Raw genomic sequence first — 19343 nt, forward strand, 5'->3', positions numbered from 1 at the left:
TCTGCAATTGAAGACTGCACAGGAGGCTCAGGTTGCTACGGGCAACGCAGGCCTTCTGAGGTAATACTGTATGTACCACAGACATTTTGATTAAGCAGAGACAGTACCCTCTGCCTTTGAAAGTTGGTTTTATTTCACTGTCTCTGGATGAATGAGATGGTGTAAGCTAGAGAGAAATCTATGAGATATGTCGACATGTGATCGTCTTTCACACTCAGCCCGCCGGGGCCCCCAGAGGTATAAGAGAGTGTGGTAACCCCTGTGCTCGGTGCCAGGTTACACAGCCGCCTGACGCTCCCCTCGCTGTGCGAGTTAATGCTAAGAGAGCTTCAGACCTATCGGCTCCAGGGGAATAATTGAATAAGATTTAAAACCCAAAAGGAAAAGGAACATCTTTTAGCAGGAGATCAATAGTATCAAATGCACGGGCCAGACAATTGCAGGAGTCGGTGCTCGAGACGTGCGCGGCTCCCACAGACCGCGCTGTTAAACATGAACCTCGATAAAGGACACAAAGCCTTTTTATACGTATTGACTAAACAATAACAAGGGCTTTTTCTAAATAATACATCACAAACAGCGCAGGATTTGTGCGCCTGGCAGCGCAGTAGAAGACGAACAAGGACTCGCTACAATGGGAAGCGATATAAAAGAGCTAATATTCATGAAACGTGAAATCTGACATGAATAGCACTCGTGAGATACTGGCACATGGGGAGCTGATAAGCTTCATTCTCATGGATATTTGCCTAGCTCCAGCTGAACAAAATGGCTACTAACTACTGTCTACAGGGAAGAGGTACAGTACAGGGGATGATTGAATTGCTGTGACTGCCAAGCAAAGGCACAGTAATTAAATGCAAATTAATTTACCTGTAAAAAAAAACATTCCTGGTGAAAGAAAAATATAAGCCTCTAGATCCCTGGTGCCCCAGGGTTATATATAGTCTTTTGATACTTGCTGACCCCAGCAGTAAGTAGTTTGAGTATTGATTTGTAAAGGGACTAGGTGATGTCTAGCAGGCTCTTGTAACATGTTCCCAAACTCTGTAGTATCCTGCACCATGTCCACACCTGTAGCACTTCCACAGTCTATGACCATTTCCTATGGTATGTCCACTGATGGCCTTCTGTAGTATCACATATGCTGAAAGTGATGTGCGGCTCTTTGGTGATGTCAAGGGCCAAAGCTGAGGTTCTCTATACCTTATGAGTTGACAACTCATGATCTAGATTAATAGAGATGACTACAGGTCTCATACCAAAATTTGCACTATTGGTCAAACCAACAATTTGTACATGCATTCAAATAAAGGAAATCTTTAAACAAGCTCAGTTTTTCTGGTGAGGCGGTTCCAACTTAAAAATACAGAAAGGACCAAAAACCGATGTAGGTGTCCAAGATAATTTTAATTGTTGGTATATAAATTGTATAAAAACATTCAATGTATTTCAGGGTAAACACCACTCCCCTTTCATCAGGGCTCAGCATAAAACCTGGATGGACTCACAGAAAACTGGTTGTTATATGAGGCCACTGTTTTCTCCAACTTGCCCATCCAAGTTTTATCCTGTGTTGAGAACTTTACAGATTAGTTTCTTCAGAGTACTTGTAGCTACAGAGGTCAGTGTTTTTTTTTTAATCTTATTCACTGCTTGTAAAGAATTTGTACATTTTTGAATGTACATAGCCTGACCACAGTTCTACTTTAAGCTGTCCTTAGACAGAAGATGACAGTTACCTAATCTGGTTATTTGTGGCTAGATTATGTAATGGTCCCATATCTAGAGGGCAGGCAAATTCCTGTTGACCAATTACACTCAGGGGAAACATCAATATGACATACTGGAAAACGAGTACTGATTGGAATTGTTCCCAATTACTCTTCACTGACATAGTGACAATTTGGGAACAGGATCTGTATAACATGGCTGAGCCTGGCACAACAGTCTCAGTATTACAGAAGACACTCTAAAACAGCATATGATGTCTGGCAACATCTGACAAAGGAGGTGGCTGGAAAGTGTCCTGGTGGCAAGGCACCCGAAGATGGGAAAGGCCCCTGGCTGGCAACACAGGTGTGCAGTCCCTACTCCACTGAAAATTTTTCATACGCTAGACACTCTGTCCCTAACCAGCAGGTTCCTATCCCTGACCTATACTTCACAAATGCACACCAACTGCAGTGGGAGAGTGCTATTTATTAGCCCTGCCTACACTTAAGATGGTCACCAAAATCATCCAAGGTAGCAGCGTCCGATCAGACAGTTTCTGCCTTGATGACACGTTCAGAGGAACAGGAGTTCCTCCTGTTTTCTGCCCTCTCTGCATGGCAGTGGCTATCACAGCACCACCTGTGTAGGGAGGCCAGACCACTCCTGATTAAAGGCATTGTATTATTACACTTGGCTGGTGATAATCCTGTGAGATGGTGGATACCTCGTAATATGGCTGTTTCCAGCTGGGTTGGTTGACAATCCCACATCTATGTATTCAGCAGATACCTGCTGGCCAACCACTTTTGTGGAGGGACAATTGATTGGATGAGCTAGAAAAACTTTTCTAACTGCTTTTGGTTCCTTCTATTTAAGCCCCTGGACACTTACCCCTCTTCATTCACTGCCCCCCCCCCCCCAACTAAAGCTCTCCTTGCACTTTTTATACATACCTTTTTTAAAATAGTTTTCTGGTCAGTGAAATGACATCACAGGTCATCACTGGTCTTCTGCTGAACAGTGCAGTGCCAGGGTAATGATGTAATGATGTAGTGCACTTATACTCTGAGCCCTGGCTGCATGACACTTCCCTGGGGTGGGTCCATGACAGCCTGGGTTCCCAGAAAGAGGGGAGAATTACACTGACTGTCATTGAACCCAGAAGCTTGGGGACAGCTAGTGGTGAAAATGTATTACTGCAAGAGAGAGTTCTGTATTATAGATCAATATTCTAAAAGTTATACATGGTTAGTTAGTAAAAATGATACATAGTAATGTTCAAGGAACAATCCACCCTTCATTCACATTTGAATTGAAATTGAAGAACAAAAGGCTCGTCTTTTGATTTTTAAATAATATAAAAAAAAAAATGGAATTCTACTTTAACAAATGTACAATCCAGATCAATGTTTACAATTCCCAATAATGACCAAAATTCATCTTCACTTACCTGACTAGAGGAAAATGAAATTGGATTGATTGATATAAGTCATTGCACTTAGCATTTCATCTCACCTTGTGTGTTATTGGGTAAGCCTGTGCCCAAGCAAGAAAACGTATGATACGCATTAATGTCTCTAGATAACAGATACTGATCTGTAAAAATATCTCCCATGGACAAACGTGTTTATAAATGTATTCATAAGTGTGTCTTAGAAACGTGTCTGCATGGGCGATCACTCATCACTGTCTTACAGTATCCCTTTCCGCAGAACAAATCAAATACATAGTCAACTTTAATGTAATTACATGGTAAAATTTCCTTAGGAGGTGTGTGGCGGCTGCTAATAACGGTATAATTCACACGTCTTTCCCTGGCGACAATTGTCACTTCTTCGCGATAATTTACCTTGAGATTATGCTGGTGACATCACTCACCGTCCAGCGAGTGCTCTTTATCATCGAATGGACAGTTGGTGGCTAATGTGGGATGAGAACAAGACTGATTATTATCCTTTAAAGAAGAACTCTGACCTTGTGACAAAGCAGGATATTGCAAATAATAAAGAGCTGCTGAAATCACAAAATATAACCAGTTAACAGTCCAAGTCTGAACTCTGACTACATTCACAGATAAAATACATTATTGGGAGAGGGCTCACTTACCAAACGATTTGTATTTCTGTCCATCCGGCCTTGGGATTTACACAGCTCTACCACACAGCACAGTCCTGTCTAGCAGGGCAGGAGACCTGATTTATTTATTTATTTATTTTTAATTTGCTTCAGTTCACTAATACTTACAGGTCTTGTCCTTCCCCCAGCCAATGACTGGACAGTGAAAAGAAAAGCACCAGACTGATGACCTCATCTCTCTGTCACTGCTCTATTCATCTATAATCATCTTCTTTGTTAACACACGAAAACTGAAACTCAAATGATTGGCTCTTTTTCCCTCTTCAAGTCTGAGCTCTGCTGTACTAAGACAGCAAGTGGCTGATACCAAAACAAATTCAGGTACTGATTGCATTTAAAAAAAATACATTTATTGATGTATTAATGAATGCATTTCTGCATTATCTGGAGTTCAACTTTAAAGATGAATTCAGGTATAGATATTTTATATGTTTTTGTTTGGTCTAGGTTGGACTAACATAACCATGTATATACCATATCAGGCGGATGCCATTGAAAGCCTGAAATCATTGAAGAAGACACCACTACTCCAGTGATCTCCACTTGCTTGTCCTGTGCTGCCTTGCTGCATTCTGAACACAGGAAGTTAACCACATACAGGCGCCGTTCACAGAATGCCTGGGATTTTCTGAATGAATGCAAAGAGTTCTCTGATTGGACAAGGTAGAGAGGCGGGCAGTGACGTCCCCCACCTCATCCAATCAGAGAAAGCTTTTCATTTATTCAACAAATTGCAAAGGAAATAGGGTGTCCTAGGGTGACAACTCTTACTCATTCCATTGTATCCATCGAGTCGCAGCGTTGTCACCCTAGGCTACACTCCTGATTTGGGTTTCAGTTGAGTATACTGAAAGCTACAAAGACACAGGATTTCTAACTGGATCAACAGGTACTTGCAGAAATGTACTTAGGCTGAACATTTTCATCTGGAATTATCTTAACCACTTAAGCTCCAGAAGGGTTTACCCCCTTCATGGCCAGGACACTGTTTGCCTTTTTAGCTATTGAGCTAGTTTACCTGGTAATTGCGCATTTATGTAATCTGTACCCAATCTAGATTTCAATCTTTTTTCACTCAAATAGTGCTTTCTTTTGGTGGTATTTGATCACTACTGGGGTTTTTATTTTTATTATATAGATTAAAAAATCCAATATTTTTTACTTTCTGCTATAAAACATATCCAATAATAAAAAAAAAAAAATCAAATTTCTTTTTACATTTTGGCCAAAATGTATTCTGCTACATGTCTTTGATAAAAAAAAAAAAAAAAAAAAAAAAAACCCCAAAACAATAAGTGTATATTTATTGGTTTGTGTGAAATATAAAGTGTCTTCAAACTATAGTACATACAGTATATATTGGGATTTTTATTTATTTATTTTATACTAGTAATGGCGGTGATCAGCGACTTATAATGGGGCTGTGGCGGGTAATCTGACACTAACTGACGCTGGGGGGGACTGACGGACTACTGATGACGTCAACAGTGACACCAATACAGTGATCAGTGATAATAATTTACACTGTCACTGTACTAATGACACTGGCCAGAAAAGGGTTAACATCTACAGAGATCAAAGGGTTAAATGCATGCTAACAATGTGTAATGTGTGCAGCTTTTTACTAAAGATCTCTATGTTTCTTATCTCTGCAAAGCACAGCTGGACACAGCTGATTAGCAGGTCCCAGCCCTGAATCATTGACTGGGATCTGCTGACAGACTCCCTCTCTGTACAATCACAGCGGGTGTTGGCAGGGGTGCGTGCATGCGTGCACTCTAAACCCGGAAGTAGGTCCTGACAATGTACTGGGGACGGGCAGTCCTTAGGTAGTTTGAATATATTTTTGTCTTGCTCTCCTACTGCCATGCTCTTTGCTGGAATAGATGAGTAGGGATCATATTCCTCGCCATGAGCGGTCTTGCGCACTTCTAGTCTTGAGTAGGACAGGGGAATGGTCAAACTCCATTGGACACACTTTTAGAACAAGAATACAGACGTAAGCCTCAGACGTTGTTAATACAAAGCAAATTTACCTGTCTAATGCCCCATACACACGTACCGATTGTCGGCCGTAAAGATTCGGCCGACGACCGATCGGCCGATTGTAGGCTTGTTAGTATGATGCTTCCGACAGCCGACAGCGCATTTTCGGCCGAACAGAATCTGTCGTGCAAGCATTAAAATTTTTGTTGGCCAGCACCAGAACGGCCGATTGTTCGCCAGTCAGTACAGATTTCGGCCGACAGACAGCAGATTTGCAAGACTGGGCATGCTCAGAAAAGAAAAAAGACAAGGAAAGTGAACCATCACATGACATCACTTCTGCAGTCGGCTGTTGTTGGCCGACAAAATTTGTGTGCAGTCTTTTGCAGTTTTCAACAGACAAGACAGCCCTCGGACAAAAGACGGCCGATCGTTCGGCCGACGATCGGTACGTGTGTACGGGGCTTAACTCAACATCTCTGTGACTTCATTTGTGCTTTGAGGGCTCATTTACACTGTTGCGTTTTAATGCACTAAAACCCATGTCATGTGTTTCTGCAGTTTAGCGCCCATAGAAGTCAATAGCAACACATTAAAACCCTCATACCATGCATTTTGATGCATTAACAACAGGGTCTTCTAAGGTTGGTCTATTGTTTGGTCAGTGCTTGGACGTCTTGGTCCAGTCATTCCCAACTAGGGTTCCTCTAGAGGTGTCCATGGGTTCCTTGAGCTGTGTCTGATTGTCTTCCCATTTGATGATGTCTGCATAGTTCTAGCGCAAATGCCACTTGGCAGAGCCAGCAGCATGGCACTAATAAACTTTTTAACTACCTGTAAGGGTCATCAATCTGATTGTACAATTTCTCTTAGATCTACCAACAACTTTTTAGTGCCAGGGCCTGCCTGATTGGATACAAATTGATTGAATATTTGGTATGTCCTCATATTACATGGTTTTGGTAGATCTAAGGTTCATTGTATAAAGATTGTATGGTCAGATTGTCACATGTATGGTGATGCTAAGGGGTGGTATTCTGGCCAACATTTTAAAGCCTGATACATACTATTTTTTTCTTCAACCCCTCCCCCCACCGAACCCCTGGCAGAACACATTGGTCAGCACTTATAGCTATTGGCTGCAAACGCTGATCGGATGCTGGTTTTCCAGCCTGCTCCTCTGACAGAAGCCAGTCGTAAGATTGGCTTCTGTCAGACAGGCAGCTGTACACACAAGCTGAAAGTCAGCCAGTTTATTCTATACCAGCTGATTGCAGCCGATACCCGACCTAAGGGTTATATTCTTCCAATGTACCACCACTATAAGATGCTTTTTTCAACTGATCTCCAATTAACTGGTTTTAGAAGGGGTTCCCAGAGACCTGAAAAATATTTAAAGGGTTCTTCAGGGGTAGCAAGGTTGAGAAAGGCTGCTTTGGCCAAAGATTAGATGCCTTAGTCACTGGCTGTTAACTCTGTCCACGCCAAATCCTAGCTCAATAAATGCATTGGATATGTGCATCAATAACACATGTGAACTCACAAAGGAAACACAACATGACACCACTACACCTCTACACACAGGCACAGGTCTAAAGCGACCTGAAAATTTTGGATCAGAACTATCCTTTTCTATAGAACCCATCCTTTGTTTTTTTTTTTAATTCTGATACCTGCTTTGCACCATCCAAAATGAGTATGCAAATCTGTGGCCCCCAGGCCACACTTTGGAAAACAGTGATTGAGTACATAGACAAAGTGATATCCCACATTGTGCCACAAGATGGCACCATGGCCTTGTATTTTTGGCCTCTGTAGCAAACCACAGATAAGTCTTTAATATGCTGAAAAGAAACTTCTGCCTGATTACTGATCAAGAAATTAAAATGTGCTCGGCAAGAACACAACGTGACAGTGTTGAAAATGAACAATATGTCAGTCTGCAGTTAAATTTCTCGCTAATGTATACCAAATGGACACTCGCGTCTTTCAGAGCATCAATGAACAGTCATTTAAATATGCCAAACGGCTGCCGTAGATTGATGACATTTTCATTAAGCATTCTCTTAGAAAAGTGTTTGCCGCAAACAACAAAGAAATCTAACAGCCACAAATAACTCAATAAAGCAGCAAAAAAAACATTTAAAAAAATTATGAGTAGACAAGATACATGAGGTCAGAGCATTGGGTAAAATACATGTTTAAAGATGGATGATGCTTTTTAAGCTAATGAAAGGCACTATTAAAAGGCCATAAACATTTCTAAAAAAAAAAAAAAAAATGGAGTGATTAAAGGGTCAGTCCACCTTTAACGAATACCCCGCTGGCTTTGTATATTTTCTGAGAACTCTAGCCGTGAAATCTCAACACAATTCTCAGCTCCACCCAACTGCACTGCCATTATGAAGGCTATTTGCTCTCTTTGATGAATTTATCATTTAGTTCACAAAGAGATGGTGGATGTTTTTTTTTTTTTAAGTTGGACTCCAGGAAAAAAGCTAAATTCATTAGCAAAACATATACTATCTTAGGCAAGCCATAAATGATTTGATTTTCTTTTCTTCCACCTTGCGTGGAAGGAAAGAAAATCACTTAATTCCACCATTAACACAGTCAGTGGGGGAATCCCTTCCTAAGAACTATTGTGTTCTGCTGCTGGGGAGCCCTACTGATTACTGCTAGAGTCTATAGTCACCGGCAGTAATCGCATGTAAAAAATCAGACAGGCTGCTGCTTGTCCCCCCCATCGAGCGACTTGGAAACAATCAGCCTGCCCATAGATGGATGGAATCTCGGCTGACCCCTGCTGCAACGGTCAAGATTCGATCCATTTGTGGCTGGCCCACAAAAAGATTTGTCATTATGTTTAGCCAGTTTTTATTACACACCATTGCTAGACACTAGTTTGGTGACCTCACTTTTCTCCACCTCAGCTATAAAATGATAATTCACCAACCCCCTCCTTCCTTTTAGATTTGACATTAAAATGATACTAAACAAGCTCTTTTTAATTTACATTATTCCTTTTATTTCTGCATTTGGATGATGGCACTGTAAATACTTTAATTTAAAAAAACATTTAAGTGCTTTTTTCCTAATCGATACACAGCTGTCACATTACCCAGATCTTTCCCAGCCTGTCTGCAGGGAATCATAAGCAGGATGAACGTGTAGTCCCCTTCTGCTGGTCACTTGTTAAAAAAAATAAATAAATAAAACAGCCTCAGGAATACAAACAAATAAATTAATATCAACAAACTGTTTTAAATCATTGTACAAATACTGTATATATTTAAAATCAAATCTATTATTTTTTGGCAATAACATGGTGTGGGAGGATTTCTGTCAGTCACAGGCTGTCACACTTCTCCAGCCTATGTATTAGAATAACAGGGAGGTGAAGCATCCATTAATCTACATGTAATTTCGCACCCCCACTGTGTTTCGCTGGCTAGTGGGCATGGAGGAGGAGGGATGGAGTGGGCTGTCATTTACCACTGTGTACATGTGTGACTCTGTAGTTACATGGGCTGCTCAGATGTGATGGGGAGAAAATGCTCAGCATAGAAACTCACTGAAAACTGAGCATGTGCAGAACTGCCAACACTGCTCTGCAAAATCCCTAGCTGAATTGGAGACTTGGACACAAGGGGGAGATAGAGAACAGCAGGATCAACCAGGTTTTTTGCAGAATACAGAAAACGAATCTCATCGTGACTGAGTATGAGCAGCATTTAATACACCATTTATTGATAATTTTTTGTGATGTGGGTTAATGATACTTAAAAAATGAGTAAGCACTAGCACACTGCTAAAGTCATCACTCTGGTCTCTCTTCTAGTAAGTAAGATACCAGAGATAGACTGACCACACTGTGCAGTTTATTAGGGTCTGACTTACAGTGTTCCCTAGCTTTATTTAGAGCAGTACAGAGGTTTAGTTACACACTTCTGCCTTGGAACACTATTGTCCCTGGTTCAAATATTAACCAGGACTATCTGCATGTAGTTTGCATGTTCTTCCTGTGATTGCAAAGGTTTCCTCCCAATTGGATCCTGTCAAATTGGCCCTAGTATGTATGCATGTAAGATAGTGACCTTAGATGTATTTATTTATAACAGATATTTGTATAGTGACAACTTCCACAGCCCTTTACATACATTTACTACAGTCCCTGTCCCCATTGAGCTTACAATCCAAGGTCTATATCTCATGCATACATACACATACTAGGGTAAAATTAGAAAGGAGCCAGTTAACCTACCAACATGTTGTTGGAGTGTGGGAGGAAACCCACACAAGCACAGGTAGAACATGCAAACTCAATGCAGATAATGTCCTGGTTTGAATTTGAGCAGAGGATCCTGGTACTGCAAGGCATAAGTGTTAATCACTAAACTGCTTGGATTGTATGGTCCTTGAGGGCAGGGACTGATGTGAACATAAAGTGCTTAATTGCCAATACCTGTAATAAAAATGTAAGAAATTATTTTAAATAAATATATACCTGTGCTGAATTTTAATCTTTTTGTACCTACCTGAATTCCAGCTTTAAAGAGGGACAGTAATTTGGGCAGCGCAGTTCCTGATCATGTAATCACTGTGATGGGCTTTTACGGTGGTCACTTTATCGGAACCTGTCCTGCTAGCTCCCAGTTAAAACCACAGACAGGGAGCTGTCTGTGACAGATCAGTCAGTGCAATGGGAGCGTGCAGTGAGCACAGAGACTTTGGCCGCCATGGACGTAATGTATATGTGCAATGTGTAGACATTAGGGCCTATCCTCTTTGCCACCACACATATATGTGTCATGTGGTTAGCAGGAGGTTAACCACTTCAGCCCCGGAAGGTTTTACTCCCTTCCTGACCTGGCCCTATTTTGCAATTCGGCACTGCATTACTTTAACGGACAATTGCGTGGTCCCCTAACAAAATTTACATCCTTTTTTTCCCACAAATAGAGCTTTCTTTTGGTGGTATTTGATCACCTGTGCGATTCTTATTTTTTGCGCTATAAATAAAAAAACAACAATTGTGAAAAAAAAAAACATTTTTCACATTCTTCTATAGGACATCCCCCCCCCAAAAATGTAAAAAATCAACATTTTTTAACATTCTAGGCCAATTTGTTTTCTGCTACATATTTGTGGTAAAAAAAATCGCAATAAGCATATTTTGATTGGTTTGTGGAAAAGTTAACACGTCCACTAACTAGTACGAGAAAGATTCATGTCATTTTTATTTATTTATTTATTTTTTTACTAGTAATGGCAGCGATCTGTATTTTTTAGTGGGACTGCGACATCGCGGCGGACAGATCGGGACCCCTAACTGACATTTTTGACATTTTTGCTAAAAATATGCAGTTACTGTAATAATGCCATTGGCAGGGAAGGGGTTAACCCTGTGGGTGATCAAAGGGGTTTATGTATGCTTATATGCTTACTAACTGTGTGTGTTAGGAGGGGGTTCTGTGACAGGCACAGACAAATCGCAGTTTCAGCTTAGCTGAAACTGCTGATCTGTCCCTGCCTGTCTCACAGAAGATCCGCCTGCTTTGTTTACATAAGCAGGCGGGTCTTCTCTCCATTTCCCAAACGATCGTGGGAGGAAGGCGGTAATCGCCGCCTCTCCTCCCGCGGCCCGCCTGCCGCTGTGTCTAAACTATGTGACTGGACGCAGGAATGCCGCAGTAATATTACTGTGGGCGGTCAGAAAGCAGTTAAAATTGTAAATAGAACACATTTGTTTGCATTTTTTTTTGGCTCCACCCCATTCCTGCCCCCCAGCTCAAATCCCACCTGAATCCCCTCTCCTAGCACAAATCTCCCTCATCCCCAAAAAAAAAAACACCCGCATAGCACATATTCTCTTTCTCAAACTTTCTATCCTAGCACAAATCTTATCCCCCAAATCACCCCTGGCAGCAGAAATCCCCCCAATCCCTCCTATTAGCCCAAATTTCCCCACCCCCTCCCAGCACAAACATACCCTCTCCTTGTTCAACCCCTGCCCAACCCCCCCCCCCAAACCTTCCTCCTAGCACATATCCCCCCCAATCTTTCTTCTAGCACATATCCCCCCTCCCCAAATCCCCATTACATTTCCCAACGCAGATAGCCGCCCATCCCCCTCCCCCAACTTGCAGGGGGAAGCCACTTAAAGTCAGGAGGAGGTGCACTGTGTTGTGCTCTCCCCTCCTATCAGAAGAGCGCTGGTCTATACAGCACATGAGACCGGATCGCTCTTACGGTAAATTACATTGTACTCACACACACTGACCCCTATCTCCTTTAAGAGCTGTTCCCCTCCTGGCAGCAGGAAATGTGGATAGGGGGCGGTGTGTGTACAGTGCAATCTACATTAAGACTGATCCAGTCTCATGTGCTGTATAGAGGAAGGTTCTTCTGATAGGCTGGGAGAGCACAACACAGCGCACCTCCTCCCAGCTCTTTCCTCTCTGCCTCTTCTCTCTTGGCTCCAGGCTGCCATCTCCTTGTCCTGGCTGTGAATGCGGGCAGGAGGGGGAGCGGGGGCAGGGGAAGGAGCTCAGCGGCGGCCAGCCAGGGGGGCACAACCCACTCTACCACCCCCTAAATCCAGTCATGTGTGTCTCTCACCAACTAACTGAAAGCTGACGAGAGGGAAGAGGGAGAACCTGGCTTTTAGTTGCTGGGTGAGACACACAGAGGGCATTGTTCTTTTGCTGCTCCACCAAACCGCCTGCTGTCCAGGCCCCCTGTGTGCCTGGGCTCCCTACAGGAGGACCAGTGCCCCCCCCCCTATCAGCAGCCCTGACCTTCTGCACTAAATTGCTTAACAATTGAGATAATTAAAAACTCCTATGTAGGGAAATTATGAATAAATGTATTATACTTATATTTTTATTTTATTTAAAGAGTTAGTCCACCTAAAATTCATATTTCTGTTTTTGTTAAAGCACCTGACAGTGTCCTTTATATATTGGGGACTGAGGACTCTATTGGTGAAATCTCAACATTCAAGTACCTGCTGTGCCTGTTGTGACGGGATCCCATCATTCCTACTGGATGTTTTACATATTTTATATGAAGGAGAATGTAACAGAAAGAACCATAACACATAAAGCCAGGCAGGAACACCCAAATCTCCCAGGTGGACAAGATCAGAGCTAAGAGGTATGTTAGGGAGATCTCACTGTTGCAGCATCCAACACATACAGTATCTCACATATAACAACTATAAGACTTTGGAGTGGGATGACCCTTTAATATGAATAATGAATATTTAAATACTAGTGAGTCTTGAGCAAAAGGTGCCATTTTCCCTTACTTTATAATCTGAAGTATTTTCAGAGTATATACTGATAATATTGCAGCACAATGTATAAAATCTAAATGATAGAAAATAACAGTGCTGAGGTGTATTTATGATGCTAATGAAATGCAGATCTTAAACTGTAATTGTGTTAACTGAATGTTACACCTAGCCAGAAAAATTGGTTGCATAATAATCATTCTGAAAAAAGAAACAAATGTTTATCAACATGAACAGTAATATTTAAAGAATTATAGGAATTTTAGCTAGAAAGTACTCTCCCAAAAGGCACTGAAAAAGGGGGCTGTCCAATTCTGAGCTCTTCTCTCCCAGAATTCCCCCAGGTGGTATTTTATGCTTTTCATCAATGCTTACCTTTTCCAAAAGTGTTCAGGCAGGCAAAGTGATGCTGCAAGATCCTATTCTTTTCTAGGCAGGGCAGTCCATAGTGATGCAGATAGTGGCGCTGATGTGGGGATGTCGATGCTCTGCTCTTCAACATTACTCTGTGAGTGCAGGATGTCATGTCAGGATGTCATATCTTGCACTCACAGTATGTACTCTGTTTTCTGGGCTGAAAGATGCTGGGCATCATTCAACATAAATGACTGAGGACATCTAGTGGCTAAAAGAGAATGCTGTGGGGGAGAACACTAAAAGGTAATTGAGTATTGCAGCTGCTTTTTTGTTACCTGCTGGGAGAACTTAAAAAAATAGCCCAAAGTAGAGCATTATGAGAACAGCTCAACATTTTTTTGACATCCCTCTACTCACAACAACCTGTCCCCCAGTCCCTCATTATAGCCTTTCAAAAATGTAAACATGACCCTGACAACTTCCTAAAATTGTTTCTTTCTAGTTTTAGATAGAGGGTTGAAAAAGTAAACCTATTATCGGGTTTATTTTCCATGACCCCATTGGAAAGATTTACTCTCACTTCCTGTTTGTGCGGTAACTAAAGAAGAAAAATAGAGGTAATGTTGTAAATGGGAGAAGGAAGGAAGGAAGGAAGGAAGGAAGGAAGGAAGAAAGGAAGGAAGGAAGGAAGGAAGGAAGGAAGGAAGGAAGGAAGGAAGGAAGGAAGGAAGGAAGGAAGGAAGGAAGGAAGGAAGGAAGGAAGGAAGGAAATAACAAAAGAGGGGGAAAATGAAAATAGGAAATAAAGGAAAGAAAGTAAGGGGAGACATTAAGAACAGAAGGAAAAAAAGGAAAGTGGAAAAGAAGAGTAAAGCAAAAAGGTAAAGAGGGAAGGTAAAGAGGTATGGAGAAATGGAAGTAGTGTAAGGTGAGAAGGAATGGAAAGAAGATAAAGAAGAAAGGTAAAAAGGCAAAGAGGAAATAAAAGAACAAAAGAAAAAAAGTTAAAGAGGGAAGGAAAGAAGTAATGGAGGTAAAGAAAGTAGAAAAGGAGGGAGAAAGGTAGGTAAAGGGAGATTAAGAAGCCACAGAAGGTATGAAGGGAAAAAAAAGTAAATGATGGAAGGTAAAAAAGAAAGAACAGGAGGTAAAGAGGGGAGGAGAGAAGATATGGAAAGATTGAAAAAAGAAAAGGTGGGAAGGTATGAAGGAAGCAAAGAAGCTAAAGGTGGAAAGAAAGAAGATATGAAGGGAAAGAAAAAATAAATAAATCATGGAGGCTAAAAAGGGAAGAAAAGACGTTAAAGAGAGAATAAGAGAAGGTATGGAGGGAATAAAGAACAAAAGAAGAAAAGGTAAGGAGGAAGGAAGGAAATAAGGCAAATAACAAATGAAAGCAGAAAAAGTAAGAATGGAAGAAAATAATGTACATAGAAAAAGAGGAAGAATGGTAAGGAGAGAAGAAATAAAAGAAGATAAAGAAGGAAGGGGGAAAAAAAGGAGCAAAGTTAGAAGGAAAGGAAAAAAGTTAAATAGAGAAAGAAAGACAGTAAGGAGAGAAGGAAAGAAGGTAGGGTGGAAAGGAAAAAAGAAAAAGAGGGATGGTAAGGAGAAAAATAGGATTTTGAACTTAACGTAAAATCCATTTCTCTGATGTTCATTGACGGACACAGCTCCTGATTCTTCTTGAACCATTGGGCTATACTGCCCCCTACAGGAGTAGGACACTAGGCAGGAAAAATCCTGACTACACATATGGGCAGTCCCAGGGGGGTATACACCCACACTCAGCTATAGGCACTCAGTTTTGTTACAAGCAGTGTAAGAAGAAAGCCAACTCCACAGAGGGGTAGGTGCTGTGTCCATCAATGAACATCAGAGAAATAGATTTTACAGTAAGTCAAAAATCCCATTTTCTCTTTCGTTCATTGACGGACACAGCTCCTGATCCTTCTTAACCATTGGGACGTCCCAAAGCAGTATTTAACATGAGGGGTGGGAAAAACAGAAAAAAAAAAAAAAATACCCAAGGCTAACCAAAACAACTGGAGCTCACCTGAAAAAATGAATATACCCTCAAAGAGGACCAGGTCCTCTAACAAGCAGCCTGCAAAAACTTGCGGCCAAAAGAAGCATCCGCAGATGCCAACACATTCACTTTATAAATCACTGTAAAAGTGTGCACAGGCGACGAGATGGCCGCCTTGCAAACCTGCATCACTGATGCCTGATGACGGAAGGCCCTGGAGGCACTAAGTGCCGGAGAAGAGTGTGCCTTAACAGGGAAAGGAGGAACCGGACCCCTAAATGAATAGGCCTGAATCTCTGTCTGTCTGATCCATCTGGAAATGGTCGCAGCAGAAACGACCAACCCTTTTCGAGGTCCAACCGTGAGTACAAATAGTGAGTCTGACTTCCTAAAAGACTCTGTAGCTGCCAGGTACACCCTGATTGCCCTAGTGCATTACGTCAGATAAAACGGCTTTATTACAGTAAGTTAAGAGTCTCTGAGGAAGAAGCAGGTCCTCAAAATGCGTTAGCCAGTCGCTGCAAAGGACTTTATACTGTGATGCGACAACCTAGATGCTGCAACAATATTGTTGATATGCCTTTTTGTTATCTTCGTTTGTGAATATACATCTTAACGTACTGTAATAAAAGCCGTTTTATCTGAGGTAATGCGCTAGGCCAGTGCGCTCTCTGTCTTTTCTTGTTCCCAGCCTATCTGGACATCCCCAGTCTTGGGAGGGCAGCAAGACAAGCGCTATCCTGGATGACTAGCATTTAAGCCCTGAGAGCCTCTTTGCGTGAGGCCCACCTTCCAGCACAGGAGAGTGAAGTGTTGGTTTGAACACCCTGATTGCCCTAACTATATCCAGGGAATGCAGAGCAATTTCCTCAGGATGTTTAGGCCTGGGACATAGGGCAGGCAACACAATGTCTTCATTCAAATGGAAATCAGAGATGACCTTTGGAAGGAACAACGGACAGGACCGAAGAACCACCTTAGCTCTGTAAACCAGCAGGTAAGGTGAATGACAAGACAACGCTACCAGCTCCGACAACCTGCACGCAGAAGTAATAGCCACCAAAAGGCCACCTTCAGGGACAACTTAAGCAGAAGGGAGATTCATGGACAACTAAAAACAACAATTTGAGGACCCACGGCGGAAATGGAGACCGCATTGGAGGAACCAAGTGTTGAGCTCCCTGGATAAAGGTACACACCAAGGAAAGTGTGGCCAATGGATGTTGAAAGAAAACCACCAAGACTGAAACCTGGCCCTTGATGGTACTCAAGGACAGGTCCTGCTCCTGTTGGAGGAAAGCCAAGGTCCGAGCCACTGAAAAGGAGTGAGGGAGAACCCCAAAAGACTCACACCATGCAACGTACGTCTTCCAAGTACGATGGTAGATCTTCCTTGAGGTAGATTTTTTAACTTTTAACAGCGTAGGAATCACCGATTCAGACAAATCTCTATCCTTCAGCACCTGGCTTTCAACAGCCAAGCCGTTAAAACCAGTGACTGTAAAGCAGGATGGAAGATTGGTCATTGAGACAGCAGATCTTCCCTGAAAGGAAATCTACAAGGAACATCAGCGACCAGCCGTACCAGATCGACGTACCAAGATAGGCGAGGCCAGTCTGGAGCCACCAGAAAGACCGCAATCTCTTGCTGCCTCGATTCTGCACAGGAGTCTTGGTAGAAGTTTGAGAGGGGGAAAGGCATAAATCAGATGATACTGATGCCAAGGAGCCGCTAATGCGTCTGCTGCGTCGGTCAAAGGATCTCAAGACCATGCCACAAACCTTTGTACCTTCCATGGAATGTGTAAAGCAGAGAGGGCTGGAACGATCGTTCTGCCCACCTTATAATGCCGGATACTTCCCAATCCGCCAGGACACTTCTTGTGCCCCCATGGTGATTGACATAGGCTACAGCCGTGGCATTGTCCTATTGAATTCATACCGGACACCCCTGAAGATGATTTGTCCAATGATCCAGACACAGTCTGATCGCTCGGAGTTCCAGTACATTGATCAGCACTCTGGACTCTTCCTGAGTCCAGACCCCCTGAGCACATGCTGTGCCGAGAAAGCCTCCCCACCCAGATGGGCTGGCATCCGTGGTGACATCAGCTTAGTACAGGGGGAGAAGGATTCCCCTGTCGAAGTGCCAGAGAATGAAGCCACGTCTAGAGACTGTGGATTCTTGTCCCATTTCACCAGACTCTCTTTTTGCCGAGATCTCGTGTGGAACTGTGCAAACTGAACTGCCTCAAAGGTAGACACCATCAGGCCCAGCACCCGCATTCAAGCCTGGAGGGACAGGCCTGGACAACAGAAGCTGAATTCCCTCTTCAAATCTCTGCAGTTTTTCCAGAGAAAGCAACACTCTGGCTGAGGCTGAATCCACCCAGATAGTCCAGTTTGGTGGACGGAACCAGAGCAGACTTCTGAAGGTTCAGAATCCAACCGAACTCCCTCAGAGATCGCACAGTAATGTCCAAGGTGTGCATTAAAGCAGTCGGAGACTCTGCTCGCAGAAGAAGATTGTCCAGGTACCCCAGTACCACGATCCCCCAGCAGAGGAAGTGCTGGGGACTGGCACATATTGGAATGTGAAGGATGTGAAGGTAGGCGCCCTTGATGTCGATAGAAGTGAGAAAATCCCCCCCGATGTAGGGACGCCACTACCGTGCATATGGACTCCATTCAGATCAAAGCAGTTTAGCGCCTTGAGGTCCAGAATTGGACGTACCTTGCCTTCCTTCCAGGGAACTGTAAACAGGTTTGAGTAAAACCCCTGAAAACATTCCAGAGCCGGAACCATCACGCCATGAAGTAACAAGTCTTGCACTGCCCCCAAATGACCCTGTAAGCGATCTGGGGACAAATGCTGGTTGGAAACCGAAACTCTTGTAGCCGAACAGAATGACTTTGTGGACCCACATGACCTGTACCAGAGAGGTCCACGCAGGGCTGGCGCTACCGCTAGGCAAAATAGGCAGCCTCCTAGAGCACACTGCCGCCTAGGGTGCAGCCATGGCCACTGGCTTACCTATTGATCACAAGGAGGAGAGGGCGCCTGGAACTTGTCAGTGCACCTCGTCCTCTATGCAGATGTCTAGCTGTCTGCGGGAGCGCAGGGCGCAGCAGCAATCAGCAGCATCCTTGGGTTGCGGGCGGCCTGAGAGACTGAGACTCGGGAGAAGAGCTCCACCGTGGCACCGCTTCCTCCTTGACCCCGCCCCATGAAGAGGCGAGAAGCAGCGGGCACTGCATACCCTATGCTTCCAGAGCATGGACTGCTCTAACTTCCTCTTTGCTCCAACATGAGGCCCGGAGGCGGAGAAGAGGCTGACTGGGAGCACAGAGCTGTGACAGAAGATGAACAGGAGGAAACCGCTGGAACTGGAAGGTACTGTCCCTTCATCATACACAGTCCAGGCCTGCAGATCTGCAAACAGACACTCTGGGACAATGGGGGGTTTGGGGGCTGCATATAGGTACAGGGCTAGGGGGTTTCTCTCATCTTCCCCCCTTACTCCTCTCTCTCTCTCTCTCTCTCTCTCTCTCAACCCTCCTTCTCCCTCCCCCTCTCTCAGCCCCCCCACTCTCAGCCTCTCCCTCCCCACTCTCAGCTCCCCTCCCCCCTCTCTCAGCCCCCTCCCCTCCTTCTGTCAGCCCCCCCTCAGCCCCCCTCTTTCTCAGCCCTCCACTTCATCAGCCCCCCTCTCTCAGCCCCCCTTTAGGCCCCTCCTTTCACAGCCCTCTCTCTCTCTCTCTGCCCCCTCTCTCTCAGCCCTCCCTCTCCCCTCCTCTTTCTCTCAGCCCTCCCTCTCCCCC

At 43.5% G+C, this 19343-nt stretch overlaps 1 long non-coding RNA gene across 1 annotated transcript in view; it reads right to left on the minus strand.

Moving 5' to 3' along the window:
• Positions 1–3165: 3165 nt before the first annotated feature.
• Positions 3166–19343, minus strand: part of LOC309561571 — a 57499-nt gene continuing 41321 nt past the window's right edge. Inside the window, exons 2-3 of the long non-coding RNA XR_014225580.1 lie at positions 3566–3636; positions 3166–3252 (exon numbers count right to left, since the gene is read on the minus strand). This is a non-coding gene — a long non-coding RNA (uncharacterized lncRNA). The remainder of the gene's footprint in view (positions 3253–3565; positions 3637–19343) is intronic.

This window comes from Pelophylax lessonae, assembly GCF_965119305.1.
Source record: "Pelophylax lessonae genome assembly, chromosome: 8".
Classification (NCBI taxonomy): Eukaryota; Metazoa; Chordata; class Amphibia; order Anura; family Ranidae; genus Pelophylax; species Pelophylax lessonae.